Below are 6,000 nucleotides of genomic sequence, written 5' to 3'. Positions count from 1 at the left end.
CGTTGCGGTGCGTGGTGCGTGGGCTTCTCACTGCGGTGGCTTCTCTTGTTGCAGAGCACGGGCTCTAGGCACGTGGGCTTCAGTAGTTGTGGTGCACCGGCTTAGCTGCTCTGTGGCATGTGGGATCTTCCCGGACCAGGGCTTGAATACGTGCCCCCTGCATTTGGCAGGCGGATTCTTAATCACTGCGCCACCAGGGAAGCCCCTGGATATCTTTTGAAGATAAAACCAATGAGTTTTTCTGATAGAGTAGAGGTGGAATAGAAAAGGAGAAAAGTCAAAGAAGATTCCACGGGGCCTTAAGCAACTGAAAGGTTGGACTGGCCCTTCCCTGAGTTGGGGGAAGACAGCAGTGTGAGCAAGTCTGACAGGGAGAATCCATTCAGTGTGGGTGAACTTTTGATATCTGAATCCTCTCCCTCCCCCATTCTTTTCCTTCAGAGTACTTTTCCAGACGAGCAAAGACACATACACATAAGGAATAATAGCCAGTGGGAAACAATATCTACTTCACATCATGATGGGGCCAGTTTGCTGTACAATACAGGGCTCTGATAAAAGCCAGATTGGAGAAGAGATGTAGCCCAAGATGCTATAGATTGAATGTTTGTGTCCCCCCAAACACAATTCGTTTGTTGAATTCTAACCCCCAAGGTGATGGCATTGGGAGGTGGGGCCTTTGGGAGGTGATTAGGTCACAAGGGCAGAGCCCTTATGAATGGGATTAGTGCCCTTATAAAAGAGGCCTGGGAAAGCTTCCTTGTCCCTTTCTGCCATGTAAAGACACAGAGAAAAGATGTCTATGAGGAGACGGCCCATCATCAAACACTGAATCTGCCAGTGCCCTGATCCTGGACTTCCTAGCCTCCAGAACTGTGAGAATTTCTACTTATAAGCCACCCAGTCTACGGCATTTTGTTTTAGTAGCCTGAATAGACAAAGAAGCAGGACCAAAGAAGGCTTGAATTTAAAATGCTGGCCCTTCAGAGCAGATTCTGAAGGTTGAGCCATCTTCTTCCAGCCACCAGGTCACAGGCAGGGAAGCTAGATCAAGGGTGGGTGAGAGATAGGATGTGATTCATTATATTGCCCCCACTCACTGGTTAAAGTTACCGAGGAAATAACGAAGGCTTCCTCCCAACCACCAGGTTCACCATTTCTCCCCACTGAATGGGCCACTAAGGGAATGAAGTGGGATGAAAGTTCTCTTTTCCCTACAGGCAAGGCTGAAACCCAAAGAGAGAGGCAGAGACCCTTCCATTAATGCTTACTGATTAGAATCCAATGCCTTATTTGCCCTGCACATGCCCTGCTCATCTGCGCGCTGGAGCTTGAACCCTATCTTCGAGGGCAGAAGTTGGATCTCAATGTTCTACTTTAATTTCTGAGACAGGAAGCCTTATTTTTCCTCTCTTCTTGACAGAACAGAAAAGACCCCGTAATGAGAATTCTGGGGCAGGCAACAGCCTCTTCCTAATTAGGGACAAGTGAGTACGAGAGAAGGACTATTAAAGGTAAACTAGAGTAATTAAGAGACACTTCTACCCTGATTGTTATGGATGATGAAGTGCTGTCTGATTGCCATGGAGCCCAGGAACAAAAGGAACTTGAAAGCAGTGAATGGGGTTTTAGACAATTTGGAAACGAGATTGCATGACTCAACAATGAACAGAAACATTGCTTAGTGGCTGGGTTTTTGTATCTGACCATTTTTTCTTCTCTTGTTTGAGTTTTATATTCACAATATTCATTATCTTTGCATTGCCAAATGACACAGAATTAAATCATTTAATCCAGGGTTGATATCATTAGACAATGACTATTAAGTATTTCTTATAATATCAGAATTGACTTGATATTGCAAAGGATGGGTGTGATTTTAGAGGGTCTCACTTGGTGGTTGTGGAAACAACTTTTGCGGGAGGGATGTTTTCTCTCTGTATTCTAGTTTCTACTCAATATATTTCCATACTTCTTTAAAGTGTGTAGTAAGAACTGTAAAATGCAATACTTAGTCATTTGGTACTTCTCATTCAATGTGCACTAAGATGCTATCATACGGGGAATTAAAAGATGTGGAAGACTCATTCTTTTCCTCAGGAAGCTTATATTTAATGACTCCTACTATGAACTAGGAATACTTTCTATGTTTACTTTACCCTTTACTACCACCCTGCAAGGTAGATACTACAAGGTAGAGGTCATAGACCAAGATCACACAAATAGAAAGTGGCAGGCTGTGGGTTGGGCTTCAAAGTCCATGCTCTTTCCATTACTCCCAGCTTGCTCTAGCAAATTGCTAGAATCTCAAAGTATTTTCCAACGACTAATGCTCTCCTCAGTCGGGCAGTCCACAGCATTTTTCAACAAGTCAGAAAATCCTGGAGAAGGTAAGCAATTTCCTCCTCTCTAGGTGCCTTGGATGTGGCCCTGGTGGACCCAGAACGCACCCGTTCTGATCTGATATCCTACTCCCCGCCCTGGCCACAGGGTCAATGTCTTTTCCGCAAGGCCGGGAGCCCTGCTCAGACTGTCCATTCCCCACCTCTTTCCGGAGGGAAGATGACCCAAAGGCGACCTAACGTCCCGTTCCGACGGAGCTGCCATTCCGCGGGCGACCGCCAGGGGGTCCCCGCAGGCGCCTCCGCATGGTAGCCGCGCGCCGGGTGCCGGTGGGGGCTGCTTTGGAGCGGCGGCGTCTGCAGCTGGAGTCCCGCGCTCGCTCGCCCGCGCGCTCGTTGAGACCGCGCGCGCTGGCCCGGGAGCCTCTCGCTGGATTCGCGAGCGTCGCCCCTCCTGCCCCGAGCTCATCCTCTTCCTCTCGCGCCGCCTGCAGCTGCCCCGGCGCGGGGAGCCGACAGGGCCCCGGGGCAGAAGGTAAAAACCCCACGGTGAGTGAGAGCTCGCTTCAAGCGAGGGGAGGTGGCGCAGCCCGCGGCCGCTCGCGCCGGGTCGCGCTGAGGAGGGTAGAGGTGCGGGGCGCACCTGGGGGCGGGTGCAACAGGAGGGCGGGAGGCGGCGGACCCCGTTTCCCCGCCAGCCCTTCGCTGGCTTCCGGGGCTGGAATCCGCGTCAGACCCCTGCCCGCGTCTTGGCTTCTGGCCGGCTCCTCCCGCGCCCTTCCCGGGTGTGAACAAGAGTCCACCCCGGGCTCCGGGGCCTTGATTTTAAAAGATCTGTCAAAAATATCGATCTTCTTCGGGGTACAAGTCTGTCCCCGAATCCATCCCGGGTTGCAGATGACTGCAGGGTGCGTGCGGGGCAGTGGGTGGCGGGAAGACAAACTTTTACAAAAGTGCGCCTGGGCAGGGGGACCACGTTTAGGGCGTCTTGATATTGAAGGAGGAGGCTCGGCTCGGGTCTGCGAAGGGGGACTCCGCTCCATCGGCGAGGTCGCCCCGGGGACTGTGGTTGCTTCTTGGAGGGAGAGGGTGTGAAAAGGACGTACAAATCCTGCCGAACCCCTGGGCCAACAACTGTCAAATATCTGGAATCCCAGCCCCTCCCTTTCCCTGCACTGAGGAGGAAGGTGGAAACCCTTCAACTTTCCTTTAATTGCCCCTCCCTGCCTTTGGACCCCCCTGGAAGGGTAAAGGGCCGACTCCCGGCGCCTGGCAAGTAAGTACCAGAGACCCCAAACTCCTCAAGATCCCCCTTCACCCACCTTCCTGACCCCTCCCAGACGTCCGCCCCGCAGGGACCACGCGACAGAGCCGATTGAGACCGTGGCGAATAGCCTTTTGTTTCTCCGCGTTTCCCCTATTGTTTGCCTTTCTCACATCTGGCGGGGCTCGGGAGACAAGGAAGCCCCTCGGGTCCTCCTCCCCCCGCCTCCACACCAGCCACCCGGCCAGCTCGCGCCCGGGAGCCCGCCTGGGGAAGGAGAGGAGCCCGACCCCAGCGGGGCCGCCCCACCCGGGCCTTGCGGTTAGAGGGCGGAGGGAAAGTTGTTCCTTCCCCGCCTCCTCGGGTGCCTGTGGCCCTGGGCGCATTTCTCAGGTCTTATCCCCAGCGCGCCGAAGAGCGCAGGTCGGGATGGGTGCCTCTTTCGGCAGAGAGTGGAAGCGAGGTTCCGCCCCAATCTGGGTGTCCTTTGCTGGGTTCCAGTGGATTCCGATCTCCGTCTAAAGGCGTGTGGCCGGCCCGCTGCCAGGCGGCGGGACGGGATCAGGGCACTTCTGGTAGGCAGACAGCTTTAAGGCTCTGAGGTCTGCGAGTTTCCAAGGGTTGAAGGGCAGGCGAGTCGCCTTAAAGAGAATGGAGATATGCAAATAACCTTGGAAGCCTCGAGACTTTGTCTAGAAACAGGAGTGAAGTGGCTTCCTCCAGAATGAACCTGGAGTTCTGTCTTCGCACAGGGCTCCAAGTGTAAAGTCCCGGTCCCCTCTCGGCATTTAGGAAAAGCGGACCCGGAGGACCCAGTGCAGACGCTGCCAGGGCCGAGTTCACGATACCCAGGCCTTGTGAATCGGTGTCTGGAGACAGAGTTCTCCTGTGAGTGCGCCTGTGAGATTATAGTGGCCCTGTTTCTCTGCCTTTCCTATCAAGTTGTTTGCTTACACATGGTGCTTATTCTTAATGACTGTGGATTATTAAAGAACTAGGACTTACCACCTGAAACTAATATAATATTGTAAATCAACTATACCTCGGGGGCGGGGTCGGGGTCGGGGTGGGGGAAGAGCTAGGGCCGAAGCACAGTAGCCACTCTGAGAGGGCAGGGCCCCCAGCTGGTGCCCCTAGAGTCGGTTAGACTGTGAGAGGAGACTGTGTCTGTACACCTGTTGGAATCTATACCTGCACATAGTCTTACATATACTGGTGTTGTCAGCCTTTTCTGTCTGACTGACACCCCATCAGTCCCCTTCCAAGGAGACTCAACTACACCCTTTTTTTATCCTCCACCATTTGATCCCTGCCCCAAGACAGGGGAGGGAGGAAGCTTCCATCTGAACACTCGTGACCGATGTACCCACTCAAGCATTTTAAGTAGAAACTGCACACTGGCCTCTGCCCAGTTCCAGAAGTTTTCCCTGTACTGGACTTAGAACTTTTGAGCTTCCATTTAATAAAGAAGAACAAAAGGAGACTAAGTCAGGAGAGTGGACACATAGAGCACTTTCTCCAGTGACTTCTGAATATTACCAGTGGGACCAACAAAAGAAAGCAAGCAAAATCTTTGAAGCACCAGAATGCACTTTACAAAGATTTCATTATGAAAGTGATCCCCAAGGAAGGATTCCTTTGAAACTAGCAGCAGCAGCAGCAGCAGGAGAAAAACAAGAAGGACCTGAGTTGCTCAAGAAGTGTCTAAGGGCGTCATTAACAAAGTGAAAGGGCAGTGTCTGTCCCAGTCTACTCCAGTAAGGAAAACAGGGTAATTGCAGTGAAAGATAAGCTTGTACAGTTTCTTTAATTTTAGAATTAAAAGAAAACCCTCCCCAGCATTGTAGAAAAAACCAGAAAATACAGAGAGGTGAAAATTAAAACAGAGGAAGGAGGGATATTATAAACAAGGCTCCATTAAACAATCTTATCCAGGTATTTCCTTGGAATAAATTTCTGGAGATAGGATAGCCAGGTCTAAGGAATTAATGTACTTTTTAAGGATATTTAAGATGCCATATTGTCCCATTAGGAAACTTTTGCCAGTTTAACCTCTCCCCATCAATACACAGGAGTTTTTTTTTCCCTATACCCTATACCCCACTGATAGTCTATATTATCACTCTTTTTTATCTCTGCCAGAATGGTGGGAGGGGAGTATCTTATTGTCTTCTTTTGAATTTATTTAATCATAAATGAGATTAAACATTTTTTCATATCGCTTGTTAGTATTTCTTTGTGATGGTGCCAGTTTGTGTCCTTACCTATTTTTCAGTGAGAGTGTTCTCCTTTTTCTGACTAATGGTGCTCGTAATTAAAGCATCCTGTCTGACTCCTGCCTCTGCCAGTACAATCAGACAATCTTTATTGACTGGAAGTGCCAATTCTCTTCCT

The 6,000-nt window shown here is 50.6% G+C and overlaps 1 protein-coding gene across 1 annotated transcript in view; it reads left to right on the top strand.

The window, feature by feature from the left end:
• The first annotated feature begins 2,752 nt into the window (after positions 1–2,752).
• The window catches only part of MOB3B (MOB kinase activator 3B), a 209,376-nt gene continuing 206,128 nt past the window's right edge, over positions 2,753–6,000 (top strand). The window contains exon 1 of the mRNA XM_082656522.1: positions 2,753–2,891. The gene's annotated coding sequence lies outside the window, so the exon portion shown is untranslated. The remainder of the gene's footprint in view (positions 2,892–6,000) is intronic.

Source organism: Grampus griseus (genome assembly GCF_964374135.1).
Source record: "Grampus griseus genome assembly, chromosome: 6".
In the NCBI taxonomy this organism is placed as follows: domain Eukaryota; kingdom Metazoa; phylum Chordata; class Mammalia; order Artiodactyla; family Delphinidae; genus Grampus; species Grampus griseus.
The sequence above is the reverse complement of the archived record's forward strand: the minus strand, read 5'-3'. Positions and strand labels throughout refer to the sequence as shown.